Source organism: Ahaetulla prasina, chromosome 1 (genome assembly GCF_028640845.1).
Source record: "Ahaetulla prasina isolate Xishuangbanna chromosome 1, ASM2864084v1, whole genome shotgun sequence".
Taxonomy (NCBI): Eukaryota; Metazoa; Chordata; class Lepidosauria; order Squamata; family Colubridae; genus Ahaetulla; species Ahaetulla prasina.
In genome coordinates this window covers 338,132,233-338,150,973 of record NC_080539.1, presented here as the reverse complement: position 1 = coordinate 338,150,973, position 18,741 = coordinate 338,132,233, and the positions used below count along the sequence as shown (strand labels likewise).

At 37.1% G+C, this 18,741-nt stretch overlaps 1 protein-coding gene across 12 annotated transcripts in view; it reads right to left on the bottom strand.

Annotated features, from left to right (window-relative positions):
• Positions 1-18,741, bottom strand: part of DIO3 (iodothyronine deiodinase 3) — a 161,171-nt gene that overhangs the window by 103,090 nt on the left and 39,340 nt on the right. For 6 of the 12 annotated variants that reach the window (XR_009152678.1, XR_009152673.1, XR_009152674.1 and 3 more), the window contains one exon: positions 3,227-3,344. The exons of 2 other annotated variants lie outside the window; for them this stretch is intronic. The gene's annotated coding sequence lies outside the window, so the exon portion shown is untranslated. Of the gene's footprint in view, positions 1-3,226; positions 3,345-8,877; positions 9,011-18,741 lie in introns of all 12 variants that reach the window. 4 more of the 12 variants (XR_009152670.1, XR_009152671.1, XR_009152676.1 and 1 more) reach the window with 1 other exon arrangement.

The window sequence follows — 18,741 nt, the reverse complement described above, 5'->3', positions numbered from 1 at the left end:
TTCTCAAGAAAGGAGTATGGTGCACTTGGCTAATTTAATGTGGGAGATGTGGCCAAGAGATATGTGAATGTTTTACTATATAAATCTCTCTCCAGTGGTATAAAATTTTTTCTGGCAACTTAAACGTCAATTACATTCTAAGGGAGAACATTATGAGAGAATTTTTCCTGTTTGTAATGCAATCCTACTGCTGCTAAACTGTCAAATAATTTCTCCTCTTTCTGAAGAAATTCAAATAAGCCATCAACCGAGTTTCTCTGCCCAGAAATTTTGGGAAGAACTTTGAAAGGTCAATTTCTTTCCCTTATTTTCCCTAATGAGAAGGTTCAGATAATTATAATTTGCATGTGATTAGCCCTTTATTTCTGATTTTGTATTATTATTGTTGGTCTTCTTTCAATCTTTGTGATTAAATTTGTTCACTGGAATGGGGAATTTGTTCACTGGAATGGGGAATTTGTTCACTGGAATGGGGTAAAATAAACATCTGTTTAAAGAATTTCAAGTACAGAATTGTAATTGGTTCAAGAATTCACGTTATTAACAAGTTGAAGTGCATGTGTGTATGTGTGTGTGTGTGTGTGTGTGTTAAACTTAGCAGACAATATGAAATACAGACGATGTATATTTTATTAAAATCTAGTACATCTATGTTTTTTGAGGATTTCCAGGAGTAGAGAATTTTAAAAAAAGAACAATAACCCAGACCAGTTATTGTTACTTCTAATAAATAATTCTTTCAGAATTAAAGAATCTGTTGGATCTTTCATCGGCTTTTGATACCATCGACCATGGTATCCTGCTGCGCCAGTTGGAGAGTTTGGGAGTGGGAGGCACCGTTTATCGGTGGTTCTCCTCCTATCTCTCTGACCGGATGCAGACGGTGTTGACAGGGGGGCAGAGATCGACTGTGAGGCGCCTTACTTGTGGGGTGCCTCAGGGGCCGATTCTCTCGCCTCTCCTGTTCAACATCTACATGAAGCCGTTGTGTGAGGTCATCAGTGGCTTTGGGGTGAGTTATCAGCTGTACGCTGATGACACTCAGCTGTACTTTTCCACCCCGGGCCACCCCAACGAAGCTGTTGAACTGCTGTCTCGTTGCCTGGAGGCCGTACGGGTCTGGATGAGGAGAAACAGACTCAGACTCAATCCATCCAAGACAGAGTGGCTGTGGATGCCGGCACCCCGGTACAGTCAGCTGCAACCGCTGCTGTCTGTTGGGGGCGAGTCACTGGCCCCAATAGAGAGGGTACGCAACTTGGGCGTTCTCCTGGATGGACGGCTGTCGTTTGAAGATCATTCGGCGGCCGTCTCCAGGAGAGCCTTCTACCAGGTTTGCCTGGTCCTCAGGGTGCTGTCCGCCAAGCAATGTCGGCTGGCGGCCCCCAGGGGGAGGGCCTTCTCTGTTGGAGCACCTACGCTCTGGAACGACCTTCCCCCCGGTTTGCGCCAAATATCTGACCTTCGGACCTTTCGCCGGGAATTAAAAACTCACTTATTTATTCAAGCGGGACTGGACTGACTGATTTTTTAAATTCCAAATTTTAAAGTTTTAATCCTTCGTAATTTTATATGGGGTATTTTAGGTTAGGTCAATCTGACGGTTTTAATTCGGCCACTATTGAATAGGTATTTTAAATTGATATTTTAACTTTGTATACTTGCTGTTTTTATTTTTGGCTGTACACCGCCCTGAGTCCTTCGGGAGAAGGGCGGTATAAAAATTTAAATAAATAAATAAATAAATAAATAAATAAATAAATAAATAAATAAAGGGAAAACAACGCTAAAATCAACAAGGATTTGCTGAAACACAACACACATACCAGAAAACAAAATCCTTAAAAGAAAACCACAGAAAACAAAGGTGGTATGTAGTGCTATACTACTAGTTGTGGACATTAGTTGTTCATTGGGAAAAATGGGAAAAAACCCTGAGTGAAATGGAACAGCATGAAATAAAGCAAATGTGACTGGCAAAATACCAAACCAAAAGAGGTTTGTTAAAAGATGAACAAAAGGTGCATTAGAATTTGGTTTCCACTTGATTTGGGCAGTTTGACAGAATTATGTTGTTATATTTATTAGGATATTAATCAGTCCCAGGCTTTATTTTATGTAATTGAAAATACCAATTCTGGAGAGATAATGCACACTATAGTTCATTTATTTATTAAATTTATACAGCCACTCATTCCATAAGAAGTGAAAAAAGGCAAGGAATATAATGTATATGTAAGTAATTGGCAGTAAGAATACATAGGCCAGCAACCTCATTCAGATTAGCTTGCATCCAGTGAACTATGAACTGAATTTCGTTTTCACATGCTCCTTTCCAAGTACATGTTGAAAAGCACCCATAATGGCAATAATGATTACTACTATATACAACAACTTGAAAAAGTCTTTTAGAAATGACAAAGATAACACTATAAAAGTACAAAATTATAAACCAAGGAACCATTAAAACCATATTAAAAAGTGACATCTTTAAATCGGTGACAATCATTAAAGGCTCTAAATTTTGAACAAAAAATATATTTTAAGCAGTAACAAAACAGACACACCAACAGTGCTTGCCTTGATAAACCCGAAAAGCCAAAGACTTCCATCATTGAGAAGGCTTCTCAAAGTTTCTGCACACTAAGATCCTCTATGGGTTTTTTTCTTCTTCTCATGGCTAAAAAGAGTTTCTGTACTTTTTCTGGGCAATAGAATGTACTCTTGGTGGAAAGCAGTGTGATTCCTTTTGCACAAGCTAAAATATGTTTTGCTCATGCTAGAATATTTTGGAGCTAAATCATTATTGCTTTGCTTCATAATTCAACGCAAGAAGTCCTAGATGTTACTTTCATTTTTTTTATGCTAGTAATATATAGTCCTACATAGGAAAAGATTATCCTGAAATCAGAATCTGAAACTAATAATAACATTATGACTGATAAGTCTAGGTGATGTGGTAACATTTGAATTTGGGGCTTGATGGACTACGCTTAGAGGGCAGTTGATTATATCAGGTCTTGGTAATTTTGTCCCCACTCTTTAATAGAAAAAAGTCTAGTCATTCAAAGACTTCTGTGGGTGGCAACACTTGGTGTAATCAAACATTCTGCCCAGTGTTTCTTGGAAATTCATTTCCCTTCTATTTACCATATATTACATTTAAGCATTAGTAAGTTTTTAACCTTCAGCGACATCATCAAAAAGTCCAGTCAGTTCTCATTACCTTTGCCAAAACTGAGCTTGTTATCTGCAATGGTCTATCCAAACATATTTGGCCCACCACAAGGAAGCTTATTCCATCTGTCAGATAGGAAGTTACTGGCTGTGGAGATTGGCACCATCTGTCAAGTTCAAAAGAACAGTATAAATGATGGGAAATATGGAATTATAAGAAAAATGTGAATTAAAAACAACCCTAAGCACTCTAGAACTCCTGCCTGCCTTTGTGGTTGCCATTCCTTGTATCATCCCTAAGGGCTAAACAGATGTGATCCTGATTGCATGGATGCAATTTGTGGGTAGACTGCAGCAGTCACTTATATGTTCACAGCCGTACAAGTTGGCCCTCAGAAAAATAGAATGTTGTAGTTAAAAATTACAACACAGAAATGAAATACTTTTGTTTAGAATTCCAAACTAAAAATTTATAACTGTGTTGAATAAGGAGAAGGAACATGCAAAAGGAAAGGAAAAGGTGAGAGAGCTGGACACATGTTCAAAAAAATTATTACAATAATTTTGAGCAATATAACTGGAAGTTATAGACTGATTAAATAAAAATACATTTTCACCCCAAAAAAATTATTTCATTCTATTGCCAAGCAACTCTGGGTTTTTAACAAAACTAAAACCAACCAAAGGAATACAAATAATAAAAGTTCAGAAAAGGAAAAAAGTGACCATAAAGAAATACATATAAGCACCAGCAGACTAAAAATGCAAGACCATATGGAAAGAGATACACAGAGAAAAGAAAGCAGATGTCAAATAGCATATTTTAAAATGTGCTTTAAAGAAAGAAAGGGAAGAAGCAGCAGATATCAGAAAAACAGGGGAATAGGATTAAAAAAATTAATGAGGTATAGCAAAGAGGAAGGTATTGGCAAAGGAAAAATGATAATTGACAACACAAATTAAAGGGAAGAAGGAGCAAAGATTTAAAAATACAAAAACGTTGATTAAAATGGATCTGTAAAGAAATAGATATCACTGAATGTTGCAAAACAAAGGGTACAAAACAAAATGTAGATGCCAGTAAGTAAAGTTTTTAGTAATTTTTAAAACTGAAAAATGGCAAGTTGTTGCAATACATTTGGTTTTGATAAATAGTGCAAAAGAGTGATTAAAAAACCCTCATTAGATCCTGTACCTGAAGCTATACATGAAGGAGAGTAAACCAAAATCTCAGGTTAGCTAAGGAGATTTTTCAGCTGCTGATGGCAAAGCTGTAGGAGGTGTAATTAATAGTAGCTGTCTTTTTCAACTTTAAAATGTGCTCACACATCCTTTGACAGCTGCTTGTGAATATTGTTCCAAAAACGGTATACTGAAGCTTTTTCTTTGCGTTGCATGTATATTCCAACTTTGCTTATAAAGCTCAAGATAACATGTTGAAGAACCACTCTAACGAACATAAGATTTGGTTGCTTAGGTTTAGCATATCTGTTTGATCATATCCTTTCAGCCCATTCCATAGAAAGACAATCTTGCACAGGACTGGGAAGTCTCCAACCTGCAACTTAATCTAGCTTGTGGACTTTCCACTTCCCTATCTGATCTGTAAGCTCATTTGAGAACCAACACTTCTCTCCAAGCAACCCACCCATTGTCTCTATTGCCTTTTCCTAAGTGATGACTCCTTCTATACAAGGTTCATCTGTAGCACATCATCAGTGCTCTGTCCTATCTCATTCATCATCATTCCTTAAACTTGAAAGGGGATTTGACTCCTTGGCCACTGCAACATCTGAGATGAATTGGACCTTTTTTAGATGTGCAAGAGAAAGAGGATGTATCTGCCCTTAGGTTACTGTTATCAGTTTCTGGCTCTTGATGGATTTACAATGTTCTTGAGAGGACCGTAAAAGAAAAGTAAGTGGCATGCTGAGGGAAGCGTCCGAAATTTAGTTCAGATATGTCTCCAGAGCCTAGTCATGACAGAACTTACAGCACAAGCATTTGGAAAGGGGCCACTGAAAACAACTTGTCCTCATTCCAGTTGAGCAACTGCTAGCAGAATTTTTTTCAGCGTGGGCCATTTAGGGACAAGATGAAGAAAGAGAGAATGACACTAAGAAGAAGAAGAAAGAAAAAACAAACCCTCTCTCTTCTTAAATAAGATTCGGGAAGATCGTTCAGCATGCATTCATATTTTTATTTAAGGCAGTTCTCATTCCCCTTATCCATTTCCAATTTTCCAATCTCTATTCCCAGTAGAGAAGGCAAAGAAAGTGCAAGTGACAGAAATTCTATTTATCTTACAGTAGTCTGACAGCTAATAGAAGGAAACTGATAAAAGACACTAGTTGGACACATCTGCCACAAAACAGCCTACAGGCTAAAAAAATGCATTGCTAAAAATCTTTTTTTTTCAGTGTTCACTGATTTAAATAATGAGCGTGTAAAAGGAGCAAATTGTATGCATATTTACTCTGAATAGAACCTGAGCAAAAGCTGTGAAGTATTTGTAAGTTTGGCATTGGTTACTATTTAGATGGAAGAGGTACTCCACCCCCATATTTCAATGGACGAAGTTCAACTGAGGTGACTACTTCAGAATGAAGCATGCCACACTTGTGCCAGTCACTCAGGTTTTCTGTAACCTGCGACTGACAAGCACTGGAATCACATCCGGTATCTACTAGGAGTATCAAATTGTACAGAGAGGAGCAGGTTGGAACAAAAAGAGGTTGGCTAAAGGACAGGATGATGGCAACCAATGAAAAATAGGCTAATCAAGCAATTTGCATGCTATTATTTTGCATAATTCTGATAGCCAAGGAAAAAGATATAAATAAAATTATACTCCCTGCTTTGGGAAAAATCCATTCCTTGTGTCTTTGACTTCTGAATGTCTATTGACCATTGTCCACTGTTTTAAGCTCAACATGAGAGCCAGAAGCATATTTACCATAGCAAAGAAAAATGAGATTTTCACGACGCTGAATTTTTTGCTACATATATATTTTGAGCTTTGTTTTGTCCTTACACAAAGCTGCCTCTTCAAATACATTTAAGCATAAGTAGATTGGCATTTTCTGTAGTTTGTTAGGAATTCTACAGTAGTTTTACGATTTAACATGACACTGGAACTATCAAATGTTACTGCTCTTCTGTTATATGGTTTATGGGTCTGAATGAATATTTGAAGAAAAAATGCTAGCTATTATGTGCACTGTTTGCACACAAACTCATCTTTGATTTATTTCACCTCATATCCTTCAATTCTATACCCAAACTAGACATTGGCCTTTGAAAGATTTCATGGAAATTGATTTGATCAATGAATCATGCATTGCATGAAGATTGAGGCTTTTTGTCTGCCTTGAAACTCTTTTCAATTTTATTGAGTAAATTTTGAGTAAGTTTTGTTATATGCAGATTATTTCATCTTAAACCAATGCTTATTTAAGATAATTTTTAATTTACAGCTAAAATGTTGAAAGCAATGTATTTACATTTTTTTAAAAAAAATAGTTATTTTAGACTATTTTTGACATTTTCTCAATATAGGATCATAACAATAGCACTTATTCACTATTCACAGTGCTCTGTAGCTCTCTTTAAGCAGCATACAGAGTCAGGATATTGCCCCCAACAATCTGGACCCTCTTTTTACCAACCTCAGAAGGATGGAAGGGTAAGTCAACCTTGAGCCTGGTGAGACTTGAACTGCTGAACTGCTGGCCGCAAACAGCAGAAGTAGCCTGCAAAATTACATTCTAACCACTGTGCCATCATGGCTCATAGTTATGGTAAAGTTTAAAGCTACTTGAGGAACCATCTCACTGCAATGAGACTGGCCCGCCCGACCCATGCTAGCAGAGGAGATGTGTTACTGACCCTGTTGGTCAAGAAATTTTGGCTGGCTGGCTGGGTCCAGGAGAAGAATCTTTTCTGCTGTGGCTCTGGCCCTTTGGATCATCTTGCCCCTGAGGTGAGATTGGCTCTTACCTGCATGACCTTCCTTAAGAGCCCTGGGGCCTCAGTGGGGGAGTATCATGCTGGAAATGGCTGATGGGCAAATACCAGATCTCCTCCTAAATTCTGCTCCCCCATTCCATTTTTAGCTATAACCTTTATTTTTATTGTAATTTTAGTGTTTATCTATTTATATCTACTTTGCTACTTTATGCACTCCCTCTCTCTCTCTCCCTCTCTCCCTCTCTCTCTATTTCAGATATGGCTTTTATTGCCTCACAGATGGGCAGCAAATAAATTTAATAAATAAATTTAATAAATAAAAGTAAGATCTTAGTTGTATAATTTTGAATAAAAGGAAGCAGCACTTGGTTAAGAGATTGGTGGTCCATATGCTATCCTCTGATTACCTGAGAAGGGTATGCAGGTAGTGAACAAATGCAGCTTCTCTTTACAGTATTGGATTTTTCACTTAAATTGTACATTTCTGTTTAATATGTTCTGTGTGTGCCTTGCTGTTAATATTTTGAGGTGAAAAATCCATAATCTCAGGAGTCTGCTCTGCTTTAAATCTGCAAAATTAAATTTATTATAATCTCATCAGAGAAACTTAATTATTTAAAAAGTATTGAGGAACATTAACATGAGACGGGAATTAATGTAAGCCAGGAATGAAGTTGAAAAATGTCTTATTTGCTGGTCATTCTGCATTCAGATGAAGTATTGTAATTTGCTGACTGAGCAGAGTTCCTTAAAAAACTATACATTGTGACTGGAAGGAAGCCATTTTGTATCATTTGGGGTTAAATGTCTGGGATTCTGGAGCATCTTTTTGCATATGCTCAAAGCCTGCTGTGGCTCTAGTCTGCTGGTTCCAACCATGAGTGAGAGAGGTATGGTGTACTGGGAAATTCCAACTTTTAATAGAATCCAGGCCAGCACAGAAAGTTTTCTCTTTCCATATAATGCAAGATTAATGGCAAGGCAAATGCACGATCCAAATAGAAGCCACATAACATTGAGACAAAGTGAGAGGTCTGTCCGTGCCAATAACCTTATGCTAGGAAGATCCCTTACTTCTCACAGTGAGGAAACAGCTTGCTCTTATTATTGTTAGAGCCTGGGATTCAGGCAACACCAGCATAGAATCCCTGCTTTAAATTCTGTTTCCAATTTAGTAGTTTGTTTATACATGCCTACAAAAACATTTCTTAATCTGAAAGAAATTTTGTCAGGCAATGTGGGTATCTGGAAAGATTATTACCGCTCACTGCCGCCATCCTCTGTCCTGCGTATGACAGATTATTATTTTGAGCTCATAACCATTCAGGACATAACTCATAGCAGGACATGTGCTCTGTGTAGAATGTTGCTGTTTACTTCTACAAAATCTGCAGTAGCTAGGCATTGTATCAAAGGTAAGTAAAGTGCCAGGGTTTTGATCCAAATAGTGTATTGCATGAACAAGCAGTATACGTGCTTGACTTGACTTTATATCTAAGCATACGAGACCATAAAGTGACACATTTCCCTGATTAACAGATTAACAGAGTTGGAAGGGACCTTGCAGGTCATCTAGTCCAACCCCCTGCCCAAGCAGGAGACCCTACATATAAAATAAAGTTCCACAGTGAAATCTTCCCACTACAAAAGCTTCCTAGAAGGTTGTTGGTAGGACAGAATTATTCATTCCGCACAAATCTGGGGAAAGCCCTTTGAAGTAGGTTGGCTTACCTCAATTTAATTTTTTTATTGGAGTTGTGGTCCCAACAGGTGTAGAAATAACAAGCTGGAAAATGCCTTTTGATGTCTTAAACTTCACACCAGATATTGCGTGGATATGAGAAGGATTGGAAGGATAGGATTGCTTTGGAAGGTAAAATGAAAATAATTCATAATCAGATTATTTGAATAGATCAGTATTTTCATTTTTTTTTGAGTGCAAGTCATAGGCTCTTGGCTCCAGATTTCCAAATGAAGGAACCAAATTGCCAACAGAATGGAGAGTTGCGAAAATGATCAGAATGATTCAGGTTCTTTCAAGAAATTTTGCTACTAAAGAATGAAATGGTTCATGCACTCCTCTTATTCCATATTCAGAAATCAGCCTTTGGCCTTTGAATCTTATTCTAGTACAGGTGATAGGACACAGCACCTGAGAGAAAATATTAGCTTATCGTGTGTAGTCCATTTTCCCATTACTGATATAGCGTCGTCTAGTGTCCTCTACCAACTGCTGAGGTGATATAAAGCTTGTCCTGTTATGTAAACACAGTAATAACTGGATGACTATAAATCAGCACTGAGGAACGGATCATAGCTTGCATAGTTCCATCCTCCAGAATTAGGAGCTTGTATGATACTGTCAGTGACATTTTCAGAGTTCAGGACAAAATAGTCTCACTCAAAATCATCCTGCTGGAATAGTCTATATTGGCTCTGCTATGCTGAAACAAAACTCAAAATGGAGTGTTTTGGTTTTGCTTCAGAACCAAATTTTTGGTCATATACATTGAGTTCAGAACATGTGACATGTTAGGAAGTCATAATTAGAGATTCTTTTCTTTGTCCAGAAACCTCAAAATGCTATCACTCAAAAAGATTTGAACTTTGTTCTAAGCCTGAAACATTTTATACATTCCTATGTGTAACCTTGTCTTCATTGATTAATTGCTGCACCTGTTTGTTGCATGTTCAAACACAACAGTGCCAACACTAGTGTGTCAGAATCAAGCAATGTGTGTCTGTGCTGGCTATCCTATGTCTGCTGGAGCATATGATCTGATTAGTTGGATTTTTATCTGTTTGCTCACCTAAGCATTTCCCCCAATATTTATGAGAAGTTTTGGAAGATTTCTGGGTGATACAGCTACTCAGACCAACAATGGAACAAATAAGCATAATTTCTACCAGGTTTCCAACTTAGGAAAATGGAAATGTTGGGGCATTGAACATGGAATTACCACTGGAGACTCCTGCAGATCCAGCATCTTCTTGAGTAGCTAGTTTGTCCATAACAAACTTGATAAGGTACTATATGAAAAAATACATTTTCATCTGCAGAGAGATGATTAAGATAGATGATCTTTCTGCACATTGTGTCCTATTTTTACTACCTCTCCAGTGCTTTTTCCTTTGGTTTAAAATATCTGAAAATGCCTTACCAACTTATTATCACATGATGTCTATCAATAACACTGAATTATTTATTTATTTAACTAATTTATTTATCACACTTCTTAACAGTCCATCTCCCTCAGAGATCCTAGGTTGCCAGATGTATTTTTAATACCTTCCTAAGTTGCAAAGTGTATTTTCAAATATAATTCCTTCTCTAAAGTAAAATTAAGACTCTGACTCAGTAAAATCACCCCCTTTTCCTTCAAATTTTCTTTGGCAGTTCCTCCCCTTGTAACCCTTTTAATTGTTTGCTCCAGATTTTTAAAATCTGAGAACTGATTGTAGAAGAGCTTTTCTCCAATCATTTAAGTTTAAAGATGAAGAATGAAATAGTTTGAAGATTTGGAAAGTGATGTTTTACATCTGAGAAGATTTAGATCATTTCTGCATATAACCAGCAATAATTCTGAATTACCACCCTAGTATTTAAACTATGAAAATTCTATCCTTGGCTGTGTCCATTTTTCTTGTTAATTTTTCATTATTCATTATTTCCTCCCTGTATAAAATCTCTCTATCACTTTTAAAAAAATAATTTTGGGCTGGAAAATTCTTAAAGAGAAGCAAGAATCAGGGGATTAATGTAATTAATGTCATCAGAAGCTGACTGTTGCTTTGAGAAAGAAGACCTGAGGCCTTCCCTCTGTCATAACCCAGTCCCAGCCCTAAGTCTCCCATAACAAAATCCCAACCTCCATGAATTCACCATGACAGAAAAAAGAAGCCCCATCTACTCTCTTCCAGTGCCTTCATCCTCATCCCAGGGCACTTGTCCCCTCTGTAAGCCCCTCCATCATTGCTGGCTCAGCAAAACATCATAAATCATACAATTCATTACATGACTGAAATTTTTCTGAAATCATATTTGAACTTTCAATATTAAATAACTATGCTTACTGTAAGTCATGTTGCCATGCAGCAAAATCTGAAATTTGTGTTTATCTTATTTATCTATTGTGTTTATATTATTTGACCTCCAAATTTCACTTATATGATTAATACAGAGATATGAAATTCTTTTAGCAGGAATAACGGGGGGAAAATCAAAAATCAAAGGAAAATGATTATGTGCTATTAAGTTAATTTTGACTTTTGTAATCGCATAGATAGAAAATAGAACAAAAAGGAAAATATAATTAAAAAGTCAGACATGCTGTTTAAAAAGATGGTTTTTTTTAATCCTGACTGAAATTTGAGGGAGGGGACTTGAAGCGGTAGCCCAGTGGTAGTCAACCTGGTCCCTACTGCCCACTAGTGGGCGTTCCAGCTTTCATGGTGGGCAGTAGGGTTTTTTTCTGATACTGAAGCACTTTCCTTTTTTTAAATTTAATTGACTTTTAAAAAATTTTTTGTAGCATTATTTAAAAACATTTTCATTAGGTTTTCATAAAATTCCCCGTGACAATATACATTTCTGAAAATATACTATTTGTATTGCCTGTGCATAAGTTTAGTTCACGTTACGTAAGTGAAACTAAATGGCACTATAGTGCGACCGCAAACAAAAGAGCCTTGTCCCAGAATAGCTCGCGCATCTCGCCCCACATCACCCAGCTGTAACAGACAAGCAGAGCTGTTAGCCGGCGCCCCCCCAAACCCAATCCACGGTGCGCGAGAGGCATGCGCAGACGACAATACATGGCGCATTACTGTGGAACCAGTGGGCGGTTAGAAAATTTTACTACTAACAAAGATACAAAAGTGGGTGGTAGGTAGTAAACTGCTGTAGTCTATTGCCTCTCGAGTCTATTGCCCCTGCTGTAGTCTATTGCCTCTCGAGAACATCAAAATGAAGAATGCTAATGAGGATTTGTTTTGCATAAAGCAGAACAGAAATATCAATTCAATTAATCCCCTTCAAGCATAACCTTAATTAAAATCTTAATCCAGCAACAGTCATTCACATGTTTCTTTGCAAATATGAATTAAATCTTAAATATGAAAGTTATTTCCACTTTTCAAGTAGGAATATATTTCAGCTATATTCCAGGCATTGTCCCCATTCCCCATCCCCCACCCCCAATGCCAACCCCCAAGAATTGGGTGTATTTGTAAAATCTGCACTGGAACAAGAGTTTAGTAGGTTCGAAAAAATGAGAAAATGAATTTAAACATACTAAAGGCAGGATTTATTCCCAGAATTAAAGAACAAACCTAAAAAATTACTTTCTTTTGCCTAGAAAGTGATTATTGGGATGAATCATTTGTGAGAAAAAAATATTTGTCTGAAGATTGCTTAGGGAGCATACAGACATCCCAGTATAACAATATTGAATTAAGCATTTGCTATCCAAAAGACATGATCTAATAATTGATGACACTAAACCTTATCACTGTGAAGCTAATAAATCAACATGTGTGATTTGCAATCCATGAATAATTGATAAGCAGAACTCTCCCTCCCTTCCCAAGTCTTCCAACAATTTGGCATAATCATCAGCTTGTTATACAGATTTTATAGCAGTTTTGAGTTATGGGAGGTACACTTCTTATTCCTCTTGTGAGTGCAACTTTCTATACAACCTACTACATTCAAGAATCCAAGAATTCTCAGTCAACATGGCCACAAACCAGTCTTTTTTCTAAAACAGGGGTCTCTAATCTTGTCAACTTTAAGACTTGTGGACTTCAACTTCCAGAATTCCTCAGCCAGCTCTTAAAGTTGACAAGGTTGGAGACCCCTGTTCTAAAACATTCTTTAATGGATGGAACAAGCTTGATTTGCGATATAGATTGATGAAGGAATGTACTGGGCCATGAAGCATTGCTACTAAAACGTATGTGGTTCAAGTTTCCCAGTTTCCAGACTATCTGAGACCTTTGGATTTGTATAGAGTAATGAAGATAACCTTGATGGAGATATTGTATCAGTTACTAAGTTGATAAGGGATATTTTTTAATCCTTATTTCCCTAGTAATGGATAATGCATATCTCTGATAAGGTCGTCTCCCTTACTCTCTACAGAATCCTATTATAACCCTAGTGCAAGCACTGGAAATGCAGTAAGACATTACTTCAGAAATAAATTCAGCATAAAAATGAATTAAAGTTTAATTTGAAACAAGCCCAAATAAATTTATTTAAAGGGCACCTATTGTAAGCCCAGACTAAGAGAATTTATTTATTATGAGTTGCTGGTATGATGAATCACAAACCTCTAATGGGCTCAAGATGGTATACAGGAGTTTCTCTTATTTAATCCTCACTAGTCTGTAATATGTGGGCTTGGAGATAATGATTAATCTAGAGCATCTAGTTATCTAACAGAAAAAGAAGAACTACCACTACTACTAACACCACAATAACAAAAGCCAGCAGAAGAAAACAAAACTGAATGCTTAGCTTGGTATTCTGAAAACATCTGTTCTTATAATCTGAAGTATGATCTTCCTCAGACACAAAAACAAATAAGCAAAATAAATATTAACATTATTGCAGTATGTTTTTAAAAATAAATGCTAACCTTCAAATATTGGATTTATGTAATTTTTTTTAAATATAGTAACTTCTGAAGATATAACAATCAACATGCATACAGTATTATCTAACTTGCAAATTTTTTATGTTGAACAAAATGTGAGTGGCTCATTTTTAGAACCATGTTGTCATCCTAAGGTGGTAAGAATAAAAGCCTTTTAAAATACTATCTGCTCTCTAGGCTAAAGGAAATGTACTATGATGTAAGACTTTCCTACCTCTGCCAATTTTAATCACCTGCAATTCTCACTGGCTACTCTTGAGAATCCTTTAATACAGGGGTCTCCAACCTTGGTCCCTTTAAGACTTGTGGGCTTCAACTCCCAGAGTCTGGGAGTTGAAGTCCACAAGTCTTAAAGGGACCAAGGTTGGAGACCCCTGCTTTAATATAAGATCCTTCCACCTGATTTCTGCCCCTCCTAGTTTAACTCCCCTCTGACCAGTCTAGTGCTTTTTGTAATGGTTCCTCCAATCTTCAGGAGCAGAATTGGGGAGATTGCAATGGAAAAGATTAAATACAAAAATCTGACGCAATACTTTTACTACTACAATGACTTTGGCTATGTTGCATCAGTTGTACACCATACATGGACATTCTGCAAATAGAAATCAAACTTCCAACTCTTTCTAAAGCCTCTGTGTGCTACCTATTAAGGTATATGGATACGCCCTATCCCAAACTAGCAATGACCAAATGTGTTAGCCTCAACTTATTATATGTTGATTAGAAAATATTAGGTTGAGGGAGGTGCCTTCACACAATCCTATTTGAGAGCTTTATTTATTTGTTATCAAGAAAAACATAAATGGCCATGACTCTGCTGGGCCCTGTGAAATGCCTCAGTGATTTTGAGAGTTGTGTAACAGGTATCTCCTGAACAATCTTATGTTCTGTTTTGGTATTGTTTTCTTTTAACCAGCAACAATAATGAGCATATTCTTTAAGTGTCCTCCAGATCTGAAATTAATAGTATATGAAAAAGTGACATATTCTGAAGTCAGTCAACAGAGACCAGCTCAATCGCTGTTTGAGAGATTGAAGAAGAAATAATAAAAGCCTAAAGTTGTTGCCTAGGTGATTCACAGAATCCTGCTCCATTAAGGTACCCTGAACTTGTCCATAACAGCAAAAACGTCATACTGAAATTAAAGCTTAGCCATACTTTTCTAAGGTTATTAAGAAAAATTGTACAGGGAAGTTTTTTCCCAAAGTGAACACATTTTATCTTTTTAAAGTATGATCTTTTTTTGCTCATATCATAGGAGGACCGTTCAGTCCTCCATAATTTATCCTTGCTGAACACAAAAGTAAATATGACCATGCTAAGAAATAGATTATCTACATGCTGGGATTTACCTTTGAGTATATACACTGTAGTTTTAGAGTAAAAGCATCATATTATAGTTTGAAGACAACTTTTTGTAAAATATATCACCTGGACACCTTCAGCCAAATTGATGGCTGACTAGTATATAAATCGTGAGCTCCAAAGCTATATGAATTCCATAAAATAACCTTCTCCTCCTCTCCAAAAACCCATGTGATTGAATTTCTGCCGTTTGTACAAAGAAAACTCTTGAAATTGCAATAAGAGCCACAGTGGTGCAGTGGTAAGAGTGCAGTACTGCAGGCTACTTCTGCTGATCACTGGTTGCCAGCAGTTTGGCAAATCAAATCTCACCAGGCTCAAGATTGACTCAGTCTTCCATCCTTCCGAGGTTGGTAAGAGAGGGCTGTAAAGCACTATGAAGCAGTATATATGTCTAAGTGCTATTGCTATAAAATGGCTTAACGTTGTTTTAAAAATGAAATTAAGCCTTGTCTCTGTGCATGACGGACTTCTTCCTGGTCTGTGTCATCACAAATCAATTGTTCCTTGCTCATTCCAAAGTTACCAAATGCAGCCTTTGACTCCCAAAAGATTATCCACTTCTGATATAAATCTATCAACTTCTGATATAAATCTATGTTACAATGCATATTGCATCTGACATATTCAAGGTAGCTAAGCCACAGTTTTCAAGTGACAACAGACACTGAATCAGGAAAAATGCTTGTCACACAACCTAATGTCATTCTTATGGCAAGAAGTTCTAATGTTATGCCTCTTATGTCTCCAGTCGAAATAGTTGCTTCCCTTCTTCCAGGAAAACCGTTTCTCTAGTCTCGTACTTTAGAGATCTTTTAGACATATAAACTTGAATTGAGGTCAAAGAACACGAGACAGACCAAGAAGAAGATGGAGACACAACTTCAAAGACACATTGTAGCAGCATCAATTAACAATGATTGAGGCTGCCAGAAGAGCAGGAACCAGAACTTTATACCTCCCTTGGCACCCGAAGTAGTAAAAGAGGAAGTAAAGAAGAAGAAGACCTAACAATAAATTTGGGCACAGGTCTTTCCCAGCTCTGGTGTCTGAGATCTTTTCAGTGGAATACATCCGAGAGTTAAATATCTACAAAAAATTATAGAGCACTTTTGTGAGAGATGGTAGTTGTACCATTATTAAAATCTCATATAAATCCTTGAGATTATACTAGCTTTGCAGTTTTTCATGAAGACAGGGAAGAGATTCAAAAGCTAGAGCAAAAATATTAAAAAACAGAAGACATGACCAAACAATTGAAGGAAAGTTGCAGAGTAATTGTCCAATATATCTTAATTTGGTTTCAACTCTCTGTTCTTCTTTCCAAACCTCTGATTATTCTTCTGCACTTAGATGTCTTTATTCCTTGTTTGTTTTGCAAAAAAGGGGATGAATTTTTAAGTTCTGGCCAACACTGGAGACTTTGGTTTTGCAGCACAACATAAACATTCATGTATATGATGTTATTAGCAGACATATCCTAATATTACTAACTGGAGGAGATCTTTCAGAAAACGGACTAAGAAGAAGTACTGAGTCAATTACAAACTGAAATTAGAAGAAGAATTTGCCCACCATTAACAAACTGCAGTTTGGAGAATTTTGTGCTGACATTTTCCCATGCTCCTCTAGTGGCACAAGAGAATCACTATTAAACCATCTTCAGACTGTAGTATGCTATATACTTGCCTAATGAACTAAGTTCATGTGTTCCAAGACTGAATCCTGGTAGTTAAAATATGTTCAGAGAACAACCTTTGGTTTGCATAAAAATCAGTTGTTTGTTTTTGTTTCATTTTTGGAACATCCTTCTGTTATAATTGTAGAATTACTTCTGACTGGCAAGAAAGTTCTTTGGTTAGAAGCTCTTTGGCTGTCTCCCAAGAGATGACATCACATCATTCCCATCTAGCATCATGTTCTTTTAGCAACGCTTGGGTAAGTCATTAGTTCATCAGCTCCATTTATACTAAAATAACCAGACACATTCCATTGAATGTCTCAGAACTCTTAATGATTACGGGAAGCATCAGACTTTTATCTGGTTTCCCACTCTTTTGCCCTAATGTGATGGGTCAAGGAACTAAATCAGACATTCAGTAGCAAACATACACACTCACACAATGCTTCAGCAAGAGCCAGTGGGAGTCTTTTGGTCATTATTTTCTCAGTCAGAAGAATGTAACCATTCTCAGAACTGACCAGAAAAAAAATGCTAAATTGCCACAATTCAGACTTCAGACTGTAAAGATATTAATTGGACCTCATTAAAGTTATTCAGATGTGGAGAATGAAAAACTGGAAGTGATGGAAGTTTAAAAAGGATGAAGCATGTGTTAATTCACCGCAGTTGTGTCTTTGCGGGCCCAGCGCAACGTGCAACATGTTCATACCGGTGTAATATAATATAGTGTTATATACATATATGTATATGGGAATGTGTGCTAGTTATTACTTATTTGGGTTTAGGGATTTCTTTTTCTTTTATTTATTGAGTTATTGAAATGTATTCTGTGCTTTGGGGGAGGGGTCTGCACAGTGGTGGGTTGCCCCCGGTTTGGACCAGTTCTATAGAATCAGTAGTAAAACCGGCAGGAGGCTCTGCCCACTGCCCCAAACATCATCAAAACTCTTCTGCGCATGTGCAGAAGCTTCTTCTGTGATCAAAACACACACAAAAAAGAAGAGATCAAAACTCTTCTGTGCATGCGTGGAAGAGCGCTCAGGCACAATACGAACCGGTAGTAAAGGTAAGTAGAACCCACCCCTGAGTCTGCATCAAGGAAAGCTCATTTAAACTTATTGTACACATGTTGTGCATTGACAATAAAGGTTTGATTTGATTTGATTTGAATTTTAAAGATTGAATTGTACAGCTACCCATTCTGGATAAATCCTAACTTTCAACTACCTTCCATTTATCAATTCTTTGAAACTAGCCTAGCATGTTCTAGGATACTTGCGTAAGAACCCTCCAGTTCTCTGTTCTATCTAAGAGTGCACCATAAATATGCAAAACCGGGGGCTTGTATGATGCTCTGCAGTCTTGGTGTTTTTGTAAAAGATCTGGAAATACCATGATGCCAAACTCTGTCCATTTGCGTTATCCTAATGCATGTTTTGGTATTTGCCTTTCCTTTCTCTTTTGTGAATACCTGTGTTGTGGTGTTTGTGTGCCCGGGTGGCCTATGAAAATAATAGAATAAATTGCTGGCAACTGAGAATCAAAGGCCTGGCTTTTTAATGAGGTGAAGCTGTTTTTAATTTATTTTAAAAGAATTACCGGCCAATTGAGGGAAATAAAACTATGGTATTTCCTTTTTTCTGCAGGGGATTATTGCGTCAGATGAGAAATGTGGACTTCATATTTCTAAAAAAAACCCAGTTAATTCTTCCAAAGTATGAGCTCAAGAGTCTCTTTGGACTCAGGGTCATTTACTTCTTGGTTTGCACATTAACTATCTAATATTTTCTGGCTTGCCCAACTCTATGAACTTTCCTCCTGTCTCCTAGCCACAGTGGCAACACTTTTGTCCATGCTGCGATGCAATTCTTCAGGGCCAATGTGCT